This window comes from Mastomys coucha, unplaced genomic scaffold (assembly GCF_008632895.1).
Source record: "Mastomys coucha isolate ucsf_1 unplaced genomic scaffold, UCSF_Mcou_1 pScaffold6, whole genome shotgun sequence".
NCBI lineage: Eukaryota > Metazoa > Chordata > Mammalia > Rodentia > Muridae > Mastomys > Mastomys coucha.
In genome coordinates, this window is record NW_022196912.1 from 28,838,781 (window position 1) to 28,855,812 (window position 17,032).

The 17,032-nt window shown below is 38.0% G+C and overlaps 1 pseudogene; it reads right to left on the reverse strand.

Moving 5' to 3' along the window:
- LOC116080532 overlaps positions 1 to 11,456 on the reverse strand; it is a 23,661-nt pseudogene extending 12,205 nt beyond the window's left edge.
- Between the last annotated feature and the right edge of the window lie 5,576 nt (positions 11,457 to 17,032).

Below are 17,032 nucleotides of genomic sequence, written 5' to 3' on the forward strand. Positions count from 1 at the left end.
TGCAAAAAAAAAAAAAGAATTGTGCAAATGGAAGAGGGAGAAAAATAAGAGATGGGAATGGGACGATGAAATCAAACAAAATTCACAATATGAATTTATGAAAGTCAGAAAGCTTCCTGATAGATTATCAGTTCTCAAGTGGTTACCGCTAAACTCATATGCTGAGCAATGCACTAAGTATGTTGTGTATGTGTCCATGCATACATGCATGTGCCAAACCAGGAAAAAGGAAAAAAAATGTTGCTGAAGGAAATAAGCCAGGATGGGTTATTAGGTTAGATGAAGAACGGGGATGGTATTCTGTTTTGTGTGTGTGTGTGTGTGTGTGTGTGTGTGTGTGTGTGTGTGTAGCATGAATGTGTTGTATAAATGACTTATATAAAGGACAAGACAAAATGGGATTTTGCATGATTTCATCACACATGGCAGGATGACAAGCAATCTAAACCTTATGAAATACTTATTTTGCTAATTTCCTACATCGTTCCAGATCATGTCTGACTAAGCGTTACTGGAATTATACAAAGTATAACAGAGATAAAAAGCTGTTACTAAAAGGTGATTATGCCTCACACATAAAGAAATAGAAGAACATGCTAATAAAAACAGGAAAAGACATTAGCGTGTTATGTACATACTCATCTGAAGTACAGGTGACCAATTATTAGGAAAAATAATTATTCAAATCTGCCTTGGTCTATGGAAGTAAAACCAATAACCAAGTTGACATCAGTGGGCAAGCTTTCCTGAGAACAGGCTACGGAGGCTGTCATCTGTTCCAGCATGTACATGGCCTTTGGTTAGGCAAATGAATTTCCTTCCTGAGGCATAGTTGCCTGTGATTAAGAACTTTTTAACTGCATATTATTATCTTAACTATTTCTAAACATTAGGGGGGAATTAAATTTAAGGAAAAAACTGGATATGTAAATTGCTCTGAAAGACAATTAAATTACATTCAGCCAGTGAATGTCATTAATTGTAGATAAATATTTAGTAAAAAAAATTATGATTCACACAAATAAATTCATGATGCTAATTGTCATAGATGCCCTTTCTTTCAAAAACCCAATATGTTTTAGCTACGCATTAATATCATGGAAGTAAGATTCAGTTTATTTGTATTAGTTTGGATCCTTCAGTCAGTTTTACTCCTGGTAAAGTTTTTCTTGGTCTTCTTCCTTTCTTTCTTTATGAAAGTTTGGGGTATTCACCTTAATCTGGGCCTGAACTGATATTTATTTAAAAGATGACCCAAGTACCACCTTGGTGTCATTTTGGCAGAGATGACTTGGACAGATGGAGACCAACCACAGTCCTTTGGGGGATCCTTTTAGAGATCCATGGAAGATATGAACTAGCAGGGACTGAGCTATTGGGAATCAAAATGGAGGACTGAGAAGAGTTTCCAGAAAGGAGACTGAAGAGAATACATTAGCCAGTCAAACTACATTCTGAGAACCAACAGAGAAATGCACTATGGCAGACACAAGTATGCAGGTGAAACAACTCCTTCCTTATAAACCTACCCAAAAAAGCCCATCTTTGCTAATGCATCATCTTTATTGTTACAATATAAAATTATAGGATCATTTTTGTCCTCAGTTATGCTGTCCATGTTTAATTACATTCCAACTTAATGATTGGGAAGTAGCAGCTATTTTGAGAATGTAGTACCCTTTCGGGCTCTGTATGCCCTCTCTTGTGATGCTGGAGTTTAAAGGAGGAAACAAAATAGAAGAGGCGCAGGTGGCTGTGTTTATGGCCTTCAGGGAGATATGATTACTTCACTTGCCTGATTGCTACCCGAAAGAAGTCAGACTACAATTAAGACTGTCAGGTAAAGTACACAATTAAAGTTCATTGTGAATGCTGTCGACAAACTGGTGTTAGCTGGGAAATGCTCTCTGGCAAACAGCTGTACCCTGGAACATAGAAATGGGATGCTTCCTTCTAGAACAAATCCACTTTATCAAATCTGACAACTTTTCCCAGAGTTTTGGGTCTGGACCTAGAAAGAACTTGTCATTTCATTTAAGCAATTGGCATATAACATGAAGTTTGGAACTACGTTGACTCATTAGCTTATGTTGCTCAACTGAGAGGAAAGAGAATAGAGAAAACATGTTTACCTCATATTTTCCTGTTTGCTTTCCAAATTCATTTCTAAGCAGAAATGTTGCATTCTGTTCTGTTTATAAAGGAATGGAATCTGATGCTAGGTGTTCTAGCATCACAAGATCTTTATTACAAGTGTAGTAACAAGTTACTGTTCTTCTTTTAAAGTTGCCTTTTAGTCAATCATATAGGATGCTATAGCCAAAACCCCTATATTACAAATCTCCTTAAATGTCAACTTACATTTCTATGACACTAGTCAGAGTGCTCTCATAGACAAACAACAATTCTGCTCTTTGATTTCACTCCATAAGTAACTGTAAATATCGTTTCCTCTTAATAAAGTGGAGTATTCCCTTAGCTCACACACATCACAACCATTATCGCTAATGAGTGTTACTCACAGAGATTGAGGAGACACTATAACTCCTACCCCCATGCTCCTGATTCTCTGTACTAATGTAGTTTATGTGATCAGTAGTGGAGCCAGATGAGCTGGGGAAGAGTTTTAATATAGGAACCGTCACCCAGGGGATGAGTTTGCTTTGCTTGGTAACACTGGACGTTAAAGCCTAGAACACAATTCTAGCTGTAAACAAGTCTTTAAATACTACCCGAATAGGAAAACATCCTGCTTAGAAGAGAAAATAGAGAACATAGCTTTCAGTTCTTGGGCATGCTCTTACTTTTCTCTGACCCTTCATTGTGCATTGCCCCCTTGAAAGGATGAATCTAGCGAGAGCCTCTCACTCACACCAAGGGAAACAGGCTTGAAATGGAATGAGTAGTCACAAAACATGAAAAATGTCAAAGACCACAATATCTCTCCTTCCTTCAGAACCTCCAGAGAGCACAAATAGCAGGGGTCTCATGATTTACACATGATGTATACGTATTTTTGTCCTTACTCATCTGTCTGTCTGTCTGTCTGTCTGTCTGTCTGTCTGACTGACTGACTTACTGACAGTCTGATTGTCTCACTTCCAGCCCACTGCTTTTCAAATTCTTCAAATTGTTCACATTTGCTTCCTCATGGTCTCCTCTGTCTGGGTCATCTGAATATTGCAGACTGATATAATTCCATATAAGGCTTCATCCTGAGAATAACCACTCTCAGTGATGAGCGGTTGGCCATTTCATAAGTTGTCCTTTTTAGCCATTTCCTCCTGGCACAGAGAAACTCACAGATTCCAAAAATGACAGCTCTCAGGAAAAGGCAGCATATGTTGCTCTGCAGATTTGGCCACTGACATCCACTGAATCATTTCCCACCCTTTTATATGCCCAGTTTCTGCACTTGTTTTCAACATTCTCTCTCTCTCTCTCTCTCTCTCTCTCTCTCTCTCTCTCTCTCTCTCTCTCTCTCTCTCTCTCTCTCTCTCTCTTTCTCTCTCTCTCTCTCTCTCTCATTCTGTCTCTCTTTCTCTCTTCTTTCTCTCTCTCCTCTCTCCCTGTCTCTGTCTCTCTCCCTTCCTCCCTTTCTCCCTTCCTCTTTCCTCATTTTAAAAGTCGTAAATTTCTTTCATTGTTTCAAACCAACATATAACCAATATATTTTCTGTTACATTATTGGAAAACACTTTTAAAATATATTTTCAAATAGGTTGAATTAGTTTAATTAATATATTTGAGTATAACTCTCAATACTTTGACCTTGTTATAGTAGCCAATAGTACTTTTACATCTATTCAATATCATAGGAAGATGCAAAGCAGGAACAAGCAACTCATTACAGTTCTCTATTTTCAAGCTGTGATTAACTCTATATTTTGTACATACTAATCGCTATTTGTTTCATTACAGCATAAACTTAAGGAGACTCAAGACAATGTGGTTTACTTATTTGGTTCTCAGCCTTTTTTCTATACTAAACTCTGGTAAATCAAGTGAGGCTACTAATTTGAATCTGAGTCTTGAACATAGAAGTGTCTTCCCAGAAGATAGCTTGATGCTTCTGCTCAGATTTGAGAGCTTAGTGTGAGTGTGCCTTAAGCTGGCTTACTCCTTGAGACCACTGATTCCTCTTTCAGCAAGCAGTTTCCCCATAGTCTGTAGCTATATTTGAACTTTAATCCTGTACCTGTCTTTTGAACATTACATTTCTTCAACAACAGACTTTAATCAAAGTATCAGCATAAGCCTTGGAAGATACAATGAGGAGATATTCCATTAGGCATTTCTTTTTTATTAGTGACAATGATGGTGTTTAGGGCTAAGAGAGGCACACTGGCCCTACATATTCACTATTCTTCTTATAGTTCTTTCTCAATGGATTTTTGGATTGAGGTTCTTTGTTTTTTCTTCTGTTATTTTCTGTTCCTAGTTCTTCTGAGGTTTGGACAGTTCTAGTCTCTCAGACAGCCTGGGTCACAATCCTCCATTCCTGTCTGTCATTTATCCTTACCTCTCATTAATAATGGAATATTTGACCCCCCCCCATATACACACTTGGCAACTGTTTTCCTTAATTATCTTTCAGAATATGATGTGACAGCATATAGTTCTGAATTTGTTTTTTAAATAAAGAGGTCTTTAAAATAAACAGACCACCTTCCTCCCTTTCTTCCCCTAGTCTTTTACTTAGAAAATTCAATTTACTTTCCATAAAATTAAATGAGCTCATGCTATCAGTAGATTCTTAAAATTTTGTTCCAGAATTTCCAACATCTCCAATTATCATTTAAGATAGAGCTCTGTACTTTGAAGATCACCATTTTGCATTATATCTAGTAACAGTGCTACCAACAGACAGCCACAGGTAACCTTCAACGCTAAGCTAAACATCAGGCTCCCTACTGCAGTGGATTTCATAATGTGCTGCATAGTGATCTGGTCAGCCTCCAAGTGGCATTTAGCTGGAGTTAGAATTTGCCTGGGCTGAATTCTTTGAAGATGGATCTTTCGAAGGGAAAATCATGATTTCTGGAATTTTAGCACTAACATCCACCCTTTCCCTGTAGCCATGCCATGGAATAGGGGAACACCGAGAAGGGGGAAAAAAACACTGATTTTCAAATCTTCCATTGTTAATGAGAGGTATGGATGAATGATAGACAGGAATGGAGGATTGTGACCCAGGTTTGGTTCCATTTAGTTCAGTATGTGTTTTGCTTAGCTCCTAAGCAATCTACTAACAAGCTTACCTCCACCCCCAGTAGCTGTGATGAGTCATTCACAGAAAACCATTGTTTTTTTCTGGTCAAGGGAATGAAATGAAAGGGAATCTTGGTAGAGACCTAAGATTCCAGTTGGGCAAGTCAATGACTTGTATAAGGGAGTTCTGTTTCAGGTAGGACAAACATTAGGAAGATGAACTCATCATAACCTATGCTAATGAGATATGAAAAATAATTGATCTTTCAATAAGAAAATGTAATTAACTTTTTCCAGCATTACTATCCCATAGTATACTCCTTACAAGCCACCATGATATGCTGGCAAGAACCCAACTATGACTGTTATTGCACTTTGGTTTATTCATTCTTTCTATAAAGCTCCTAACACGTGGCTGGTAGTTCACCATGGAGTTGACTCCATGCAGGCTTAACTCAAACAACAAGACCATTCTTTTTTTAATTTTGTGTATTATTTATTCTGGAAGCAACCACAGATATTTAAAGAATGTCTATCTTGAAGTTTTTCTTTGAATTTGGTTTGAGTAAGTTCTTTAACTATTTTATTAATGAAATAAAATAACCATTAACAGACCTTGGTTTCCCCAGGATCACAAGGCTAAGTCACTAGACCTCCTAAGAATTTGTGGTAACAGGGCATGTGTTTTGAGTTTAAGAGCCAGGCATCATTTTCTTCTTAATGATGACTGTGTTGACTTCATGTTTCTCATTCTTATTTATTTATTTATTTATTTATTTATTTATTTATTTATTACTGATATACAAGACAATGATAGAAGTGTCTACCTTAATGTCCTACCTTTGGATTGATTAATTGAAATAATGTAGGAGTGACATTTAATAGATGAGTAGTTATTCTGTTTCATTCACACTCATACCACTATTTGTTACCCTTTACAGTCTGCAAATATTTATTGCCCCAGACACCTAACAAGATGCTGTGTCTATAGACACAAATAATATACAGCTCTTGCCCTTACTGAACTCATGATCTGGCAGGCAACACAGATAAGTAAATCCTGCAATTACAGTTCAGTAAGTTAAGTGCCACATTGGTGGGAAAAGTAGATACTTTACCTGTCATGTCCCCATCATGCTGTGTGTGCTTCTGGGAGGACATTATTCTTTATTTTTAGCAACACACCTGAATCAAGATGAGGCTGCACCTGCTTATCCCAGATACTAGAGATATGCTCTAGCAGAGGCAGGGTTATTAGTGAAAGGCTGGATCACAAATATTTGTTCAATATCTCAGTCATTTACCCCCTGTATTCAGTTCCTTGGCCTATTATGAAGAAGGACTACACTGATTTAGAATTTTCTAAAATTGTTCTAGCAACTATGATGGGTGCAGAAGAAAATGGAAAACAAAGACTTGTACTTTTAGAATTCTTCTATTTCTGTGGTCATATTTCACCTTATCCATCACCCTCTTTACAAATTGTAATGTAGTGAACAATTTGCTTTAAGTGAGAACTTAGTTTGGAGCCAAGTCCAAAGTAGGACCCAGGGCTTTCTGGCTTCTAGTGCACAGCTCCTTCTGTCTGATCTTCATACAGTCTGACATAGTAGAACTGTAGACAATGAATTCCTCAAAGCAGCATCCTAACTACTAATACAAACACCACTTAGCTGATTAGTTCCTTTTTAGTAGTACATGCTGTCCAAAGCTTCCATGTACTGTTTGTAATCTGAACCTTATAATAATACAGGGACCTAGATTCCTTTATCTCTATTTTACAAATAGATTCACAGTGATAATATGTAGTGGTCCAAGAATCATACTCTGGTAGATCACAGAGGAAAGAATGAAATAGTCTAATTACTGAACTTCTCCATTCAGGCCTCTCTCTGTCATTTTCTTACTGACTACATCATTTCCTAGAACTCTGGGGTCAAAGGAAGCTGTTTGACTTCATCCTAATATCTGATCATCATTCTCAAACTCAGAAGATGAGCCAAAAAAACCCCATTATTTATAAGCAAGTCTTCATAAACATCAGTGTCCTGCTTTGCTTTTCTGTTGCAGTGATAAACACCATGTCTTCAAGGAGCAACTTAGAGGAGACAAGGCTTACACTTCACTGAAAAAACTCAAGGCAGGATCATAGGCAAGAGTTGAAGCAGAGACCATGGAGGAATTCTGCTTGCTGCCTTACTCTTAGGCTCATGACTGGTAGGCTTTCTTATGTAATCCAGATATACCTGCCTAGGGTTTGTGCCACCCACAGCATGCTAATCCAGCCCATATTAGTCATGAGTCAAGATAATCTCTGACAGTTATGACCATAGCCAATGTGATCAGGACATATAGGGTTCCATCTAACTATCAAGTGATTCTAGTTTGTGTCAAAAAAATTAAAAAACAAAACAAAACAAAACAAAAAAACAATACAATACCTAAACATTAGACTTAGACTTCCTGCTCAAATTAAAGAAATGGGGTGAGTGTTTTGACTCTTGTGGCTTTCATTGTGTCATGGGTTCATATAATTCATAGTGATGTCTGTCTTGTCAAGCAGGCCTTCCTGTGTACTTAGAGAAAGACCAAGAAAAATAGATGTGCTCTGAAGCTGAGTACAAAGTCTCCTCTGGAAAGCAATGTTATTTTTCCTAAATTGGTTGTTCTAATGTCTGTCTCTGAGTTCCATCATTTTTATACCAGTCCATTTTTTCTTTTTTCTTTTTCTCTTGAAATGTCTTATAATATATCCCAGCAAGCTCCTACCTATCCTTTAAGTTCCACAGAAAATATTATTCTGCCCCTTCAGACCATCTGCTCATCAAATTCCAGACTATAACTTGATTCTTAACATTTAGTGAACTCTGGATTTTGTGTATTTACTTTACCATATTATTATGTCATTATTCTCTTATTTTCTTCTGAGTTTATATTGTAGGCACCTTGATGATAGAGTTTGTAGTCATGCTTTAGATTCCTTCTTGCTAAAGGGATATACTCATTTCTGAGAACTTGACACGTGCACAGGCTGTTTGTGAAATGCAGGCAAAGAGATACACACACACTGAAGTTCATCTTCTCAAACCCTTGGCTCTTATGACCCTAGCTTGGTTTCAGATCTTCTGATTGGAAAGGTCATGATAAAGCTCTCTACAATACCAAGTATTCTGAGACCCATTCTTAAAGCCAAATCTTTCTGTAGTACCATGTCATATCCATAAGTGTTAATGCATCTTTGCATATCCCCTGGCATCTGCTTGTACCTATTTCATCAAGGTAAGTCATTCTTCAAACACCCAAGGTCTAGTAAGGATATTGTATTTATTTAGTCTTTTCATTCATGTAAAAAGAATTTATTAGGTATCTACTAATGACAAAAACTACCCCAAGGGCTTTGAACACATCAGTGAACAAGAACCATTAGATTACCACACACATAGTTTTTGAATTCCAGTGACAGAGAATGGGAGTAGTATGAACACACACAGTAATTAAATATATGCTGTAGTGTATTACAACAAGATCAGGATAAAGAGAAAGAGTTCAAGGAGAGGTAACAGAATGCTAGCAATTTAAAGTCTCAGTTTAGTGGTCAGGATTGAACCCCTTGTGAGATTAACATCTGAACAAAGGCTTGAAGGATAAAAGTGTTTCAACTTTGTATACACATGGAAAATAGAGGCTAAAACAATAACACGTGAATATATATGTGTAGTTTTAAGTGATATAACAGATTTCTATAATTATGTGCTTTTCCTTTCTCTCCTGCTGAGATTTCTCCAACACTTTGAAAGATGAGTTAAATTAACAGATTTGAAATGGTAGAGCCTGTCATGATTGATATTAAGCCCCGCAAGGATGGATCTCCAGCCTGTGACAGCAATGAGGCTTAACCCAGGCAATTGATACAGATTTGAAGAGGCCAGAACTCAAAAACTGTCATAGTCATTAACACATCCCCCTTAAGAGCAGGCATTTCTATGTGAAAATATGTTCAGACTTCACTGTTCTTATCTTCCCTTGTCAAGAGACCTTTGAACTCTGTAAGGTCATTGAGGGAAAGGGTCAGGGGCCTATATTAACAGGCCTTAAACCTAAGTTAGATCTTTCTACTAACAGGGCATCTGACTTAGGTCGGGGGGGTGAGTTTCACTTTGGTAGACAATAAAGCCAACCTTCCTCATGATGACTCAGTCATGGTCAGAAATTTCCTTGCTTGGATCTACACTGCTTGGAAAGCCTTAAAGTTCTTGGCTATCATGTGCAACAAATTATAATTTCTGGTCACAGTGACTCTGAATGCTACTAAATATAGAAGAAACAGGATTTATGGAAGTCAACACGAGGACATGAAGTATCAATAGCAGCTTCCTTTAAAATATGAGGAAATTCGTCAAAGAGAGAATGTGTGAGGCTTCTAAAGTCATCATTCAAAGCTAGAATACATGACTAGGAGGGTGAGAACCTGACTGAATGTACAATGCTGGAAATGGTAGAAATTGGGATAATTTAAAATACCTCCCAATTGCCCACTAGATTTCTTCCAAGTCCTTTTTGCTGTGGCTGCATCAACAGAAATGGTGCTCTATCCTCTGGTAGAGACAGGGTTGTTTGTCCTCAGAGCACCCAGTGAGGTCCATACAACCTGATCTAATGTCCAATCATGTCTGGGACTCCTGGTCTTGTGTTCAACACTGGAACTGTTCTCAGACTAGGGACAGTTGTTTGAAACACTTGTCATGAATTCTCTGTAAAGACAAAAGGGGACATACATGCATATTCCTCATCACAGTTATCACCTTGATTGCTCCAAGGATTCTGTCTCTCAAAACCTTGTCCTCTAAACTGGGACAGCTCATAATCTGAAGCAAACAAACAGAAGCCTATTTAGGAACAAGTATAATGATCTAGAAAGAAGATAACCTGAGTTGATAAGTATTTTTCTTTAAAAATAAAAACACATAGCCGGGCGGTGGTGGCGCACGCCTTTAATCCCAGCACTTGGGAGGCAGAGGCAGGTGGATTTCTGAGTTCGAGGCCAGCCTGGTCTACAGAGTGAGTTCCAGGACAGCCAGGGCTATACAGAGAAACCCTGTCTCAAAAAACCAAAAAAAAAAAAAAAAAATAAAAACACCTTAAAATCAAATTGGAAACATGTCTGATGTTGTATGCATCTTAGTGTTCTAAACAGAATGGAAGCCACACCCAGCTCTAGGAACCTAATAATAACTTCTACACTTCCTACATTACAAAGTACAGCAGTTTAAATAAGAATTGTTGGACTGCGAAAGGCAATCTGTGTTCTAGGTTGAACAAGGCTTACTCCAGCCACCCAGTAGAGAATTCTACAAGCTACGGACTAGTAAACTACACACCCCAGACATAGATGCCTGACACCACAAGGCCTCCAACTCCATTATCCTGTGGCTAGACAATGCCTCAAGCTCCCAGTATTCTGGCTGGACTCCACCCCCAGTCAACTGACCACACCCAGGTATGCCCTGCCCTGGGAAACAGAAAGGTAGCACAACCCTTTATAAAAGGAGTTACTTGAGCCCTCCTCTCTCTCTCAACCTCTTATTCTTTTCTTTACTCTCACCTCTTGTTTCATCTCTCCCCTTCCCCCCTCTCCAAGTGGCCATGGCCAGCCTCTACTTTTCTATCTTCTCTCTCTCTCTTTCCTCTTTCTAAAATAAATGACTTAAAACCATGGATTACCTCCTTTCATCTAGACCTACCATGCTGGGGAATTGGATTAGGACTTCCTCTACAGAAAAGTCTTCCAGCTCTAGCAATGAGACCAGACCAAGAACTCTCGCTCCTATGCCTGTTTGCACCTGAACCACTAGACAGCTGCTTCCCCTCCCTGCCCCTTTTCTCCTGTCGGCCCAGGGCCACTGCCACCTTGGAGACCCTGCCTCATTCTCAGTTCTTCCTCAGTGTCCAGTGGCGTCTGTGATGCCCAGGAGCTAGAACCTGCCATCCTTGGCCTTCATGAGGCCCAGGGACCCCAGAGCTGTCTCCTCTCCAAACTCTCACAGACTGGGATATGGCTCACGACAGTCAGATGGCCACCCAGGTGGTGTAGAGAGCTGGCAGCCTCCAGTATCTGCCTGCCCAGTGCTGGCCCCGATCTCCAGCTCTCCCTGGATACCCAGCAGTCTGTGGTGCAGGAGTGCCAGAGCAGAGACTGCACCTTCCCTATTCCCGGGCTGCTGATGACAGTACTGCGGCGGTGCCATAGAGTTCTGTGCTAGTCTCCCGAGCTCTAGTGAGATGTGGGTTTCCTACCCGATTAATTATTTCCCTGCTGCCCAGTAAAGGCGCCCGACAAAGAATGGCCCTCATAGGCTCATACATTTGAATGTGTAGTTATCTGGGAGTGGCCTTATTTGAAACGGATTAGGAGGTGTGACCTTGTTGGACAAAGTGTGTCATTGAGGTTGAACTTTGTTTCAAAAGTCCACACCAGGCCCAATGTCTTCTTGGCCAGTAAGTTAGGATACAACTCTCAGTCGCTCCTCTAGCACATGGATACTGCCATGCTCCTCACTATGATAATACTGAACTAAACCTCTGAAGGTGTAAGCAAGCTCCAAATGAAATGCTTTCTTTTTAAAAGAGTTACCTTTGTCGTGGTATCTCTTTACATTAACAGAACAGCAACTAAGACACAAAGTAATTACTGGTCAAAGGAGACATGAGAAAATAATCTTTAGTCAAAGGACACACATTTCAATTAGATAGAAATTCCGAATATGAATCCCAATGCACCTAATCACAAATGTAGTTAATATGTAAGTGTATTGAAAATTAGAGAATTTTTTTAGTTCTCAACAGAAAAATATGAAGTAATGCACATGTTCTGTAATTAGATTTAGCCTTCCCACAATCATATATATATACATATATATACATATATATGTATATATATATATGACATGTACAATTTACATTTGTTAAGTTAAAATATAAGTAACAAAATAATTTCTGTTTAGCAAGCTGACAAGATGAAATGACCTCAATGTGTATTTTTAGTAATGTTTTTCCTTTGTTTCAGGAAAGAGTTCCTAATGTCCAGAACAGAATCCAATTTTTTATCTCTAATAATGCCCACATCAACTTTCACATTTAAAATGAAGATTGCTTTTCTAAGACAAACAAACCAAATAGGTATAATTCAACCCCAAATAAAACAATTTATCTTTCACAAGTCTATGCTGGATCTTTCGTTCCATCACAGAGATTCAAGGACATTTTTGTGTAGTTTGTGGCTCTAACACAGTCTATCCTAAAGTCTTTTTATTTCCATTCTGGTGATATGAAAGAATGTGACTGACACAGCTCTGCATGCGCTATGGGAGCAGTGAGTATAGCCAAAGGATGAGTCATTGAAACATTTTGAGGGGAGAAAAGAAATGCTTTAACCAGGAATCTTCTAGGAAGTCTGGGGTGTTGGGTGACTTAAAGGATGACGATTTTGCCCTGATTATTTCAGTAATCAGGAGCCTTGGCATGTATCTTCACATTACAGATGGCCATGGCTATAGAGCCACTGTGATAGGGCAGATCCACCAGCATCCTGTAGGCCCTCTGTGGAGAATTGGTGAAGACACATAGCATTTCCAGTGTGAAGGCTGAAGGCAAATCTTTCTCCACCTTTCACAAGCAGAGATCCAATGATTTCTAAGATCTCTTCCTAAAGTTTTGTTTGAACATTTACCCTATACTTCTGCTGCATACTATTTCACTAGAGTCCAGGCTAGTGATTTGGCTGTTTGGTTTGAAGTACTTTTAATTTTAAAAGTGTGGATAAATGTGGATAATAAAGTGCACACTGAGGTTGAAACTCATTACCAAGTATGCTTTTCCAATGTTCTCTGTGTGACATTTCTGCCACAGAGAACATGAACAAATGTTTATTCATCAAACAGAGATACCATAACAAACCAAAGAAATAATTTCATTTAAATCTAGCTTCATGAACCATCATCTGTATTAGCTTAGTTACAGGAACATGTATGACTCATTGGCAACTACAACTCTGAAAGACCCATACCAACCTTGTTGAAGACACATAAGAGAAAATATATCCCTGAAATCTCCTTGCACAACTTGCATATAGCTCTACCTATAAGATTAATGATTCAGCAACAACTGTTTGCTGTTCTTATGAGCTTGGGAGGAGACTTGTAAATGCTGTAAATTTCAGGAGTTTCAGGAGTTTCCCGAGTTTCATGAATTTCCATATTGTCCCTCAGAGGGAAATATTTTAATTCAAACACACACACACACACACACACACACACACACACACACACACACACCAATCTGCTTTGAAGAATCCCTAGTCTCTGGCAATTGATCAGTCTGTATAGACTTGCTACCCATTGAATACACTTTCCTTCTGATCACTACTTTTTCATAGCCATGGCTATTCTTGGATAATTGATGTTTAAAAGGCAGAGATCATCTATAAATTAACTTTCATTAATACATTGTGATTATATTCATGGTCGATAGGAAATGAAACACTTATGAGACACAGATGTTTTGATATATGTAAATAATATACCATGATTAAATCAATTTAATTATCATAGCAATCACTTTGTTTACTCATTTCTTATAAGAAGACATTTGAAATTTACTTAGTTTAAAATATTCAATGCATTATTACAGCTAAGGTCATCCTGCCAGACAGTACAGAGATCTCATACTCCATCTTCATATCTATTTGAGAGTTTTACCTTTCAGTGATCAACTTTACTCTTTCTCTCCCCACTTTCAGCCTCTTGTTAGCCATACATAATTATGTGCTTTATTAATTCCTATATAAATAAGGTTGAGCACTAGATTTTGTTTTTAAAACTTTGTTTTATTTTATTGACTGATTCTTCCTATACAACCTAGGCTGGACTGGAAGTTGTAGCAGAGATTAGATTTCATTTTGAAATTTTCCTAACCTGGCTTCTTGTGTGCCAGGATTACAGGTATGTACCACATGGCAGCTCACATTCAGCAATTTTCTTTCTGCAGCTGGCTTCTGGATTTATCTAAGGAATATACCATAATATGTATTATACAGAAATTGATACGATACTACTTCAAACTTAGAAGTCTCTTTAGGAGGAAGTCTCAGCTTCACTGAAAACTATCAAGATCCTTGCTTAGAACTGGAGATGTAGATTTAGACAGGAGAATTGCCAATGTTGAAATTGTCACTGAATTAGAATTAGCCTACACTCATAATGTAAAGATTCTCCTGGTAAGGGAATCCTGGGTACTCAGTGAGCACTTAATCAAGGTCTGTTGAATACTTGATGAGTAAATTCTGTGTTAAGAGAAGAAAAATGAAACTCTGTGCAGTTTGAAGCCATCTTTCTGGTGCCTTCTAAGTGAAGAGGAGATTCTTCATCAGAAGAAGGCAGGACTAGGCAGGATGAGAACTTATTCTGGATAATGGGATATAGTGAAGCCAAATGATACAAGGTTTCCTGTGAATAAGAAAAATATGTGACTTAGGTATATTTTGATTTTTGATGCTTAAAACTGTGCCTTACAAATGTAACTAAATTATTCTCTCAGAGGCATTTATCCAAAGAAATTTTGTATACAATAACTTTGCAAACCTTTGCATTGTTCTCTCTCTCTCTCTCTCTCTCTCTCTCTCTCTCTCTTTCTCTCTCTGTGTGTATATGTGTGTATACATGTGTTTCTAAACAGACACACATGTATGTATGTATGTATGTATGTATGTATTATGTATGTATTATGTTTGTTTGTTTGTTTGTTTGTATCCACTTAACCCAGACTGGGAAGTAAACACTTAAAATAATATAAAGAATTGGGGATGGGCCTTTGTTATATTTTAAGAATGCAATGATTTTTAGAATTAAATTAGTTCAGCTGCATCCCCCTTAGACTTCTTTTTCTTTCCTTGTAAACTATTTTTGGATTGACCTGCAAAGTGTCATTTTGTGACATTTCATACTGTGTATTGTAGATAATACACACATTAATCACAAATATAGATAAAAATATTATCAAAATTTGTTATAGTAGATGGCATAAAAACCACAGCCTCCATCTTTCTATTTCATGCTTATTAAAATATGTCATGGCCTGTCCCAATATCTGAAAACTTGGTTCTGAAAAGAAGACTCTTAACACATTTTCTGGAATGAAAACCAATGTTTGTCTGACCATTCAATTTTATTGTGTTTAAGAAGTCAGAAACTGAGAAAAATTAATAATTGTCAGCTTCTTTCAGCCTTTAGTAACTTCCAAACTTACAATTACATCCTCACATTGTTGCTGCTACCATTCACATTTATAATATGAAAATAAAGTACACTGCTTTGCTATTTTCTATACACTGATGATCACGAGAGTTAAATCTTAGGAATGGGGTTCATGTTAAGATACATATAATTGTGACCATACGATGAGCAATAGCTAGAAGTAATTGCTCTTGTAAATAATCACATACTCAGACATAACCCATTCAGATGTAAAAAGCCCAGAACCTTGAACTCACTATTAAGTTATGAACATGTAAGTGTCAGGAAAGCCCATGTGCAGTAACCCAGGTTAACCTGCTTCAGCTTCCCATGTGCTGGGATCATACATGTGAACCAACATGCCTATGATTTTAGTAGGTTTGGTAAACTGATGAAGCCAAACTGTCTTGCTTGACAACCATACTCAAGATGTAGTCTAAGGAACAACTCCCTGACCACTCCATTAATGGGCTGCAGACTTATTTTGGTCTGCATAATAATGTTGAAGAGGACCTCTCTCAGTGTACTAAAAGAGAAGAAAGACTATATGTTCTCAAATCTACTGTTCTGCCTAATGTTTCTGAGAAGTTCGGTCCCTATAGGCTGTCCTTGCTGGTCAGTCAATTCCAGGAGGAGCAGGAGTCAAATCCCTTGTAAGGTTTAATATGATATAGTGGCTCCTTTTCAGGATACTGTTAAAATCCCTAAATTCCTTGACATAGGTCTCTCTACACTTGTGGCATTCTCTCTTGCTTTATATTCCATGTGTTCAATTAAACTGAAATGAATGTATCTGTGGAATAAATAACACAAAGAAGATTCAATATACATTCTACAAAATGGATGGAAAATAACAATTGAGAAACCACAGTGCTTCTGAGGTGGTATGCCACTCTGGCTTAAGTTTAGCAGAATCATGTGTAATTGCTTCTGATCCCATTTCTAAGCCCATAGGCTTTTCACAAATGACAGTATCCTGTGGTGGGGAGGTATAGGTATTTCTGGAGTTGAAGACCACTTAGACTAAAATGTCTTTCATGTAGCTAATGAGGCATCCACTTCTTTACCCTCTTCCCACCCTTGAAAAGAACGTAGACTGCATTTGCCCTTTGATTCATCCTCTTTTACCCACTTCATCTCCCTATGCTGACGCATACTTCAGATGTCCTTGTTGTAAAGATAATGGGCTTTTAGAGAGGAAAACGGAAAGCACAATCAAGAAAACAAAGGTTTTTATGTAGACTTTCTAATTTTGTACCTCAATATTGATGTGAGGATTAAGAAATGAAGGCATTTAGTGTAATGTCAGCACATAGATTGAGCTCAAAATATATTTTAATTATCATCCTGAATATTTATATAGATGTCTCATCTGCATTTCCCCCCCTAGCAGGTGATGCTGCCATTGGGTTTTGATTCTTAGTTCTAAAAGCTGCCTTGCCCTTGGGATTTGCTTGGGTTTCTATTTTGGACATAGACAGCAAACATTAGGCTTGTCTTGTTTCACAAGGAAAACCAGCATGGGCTCCAAGACC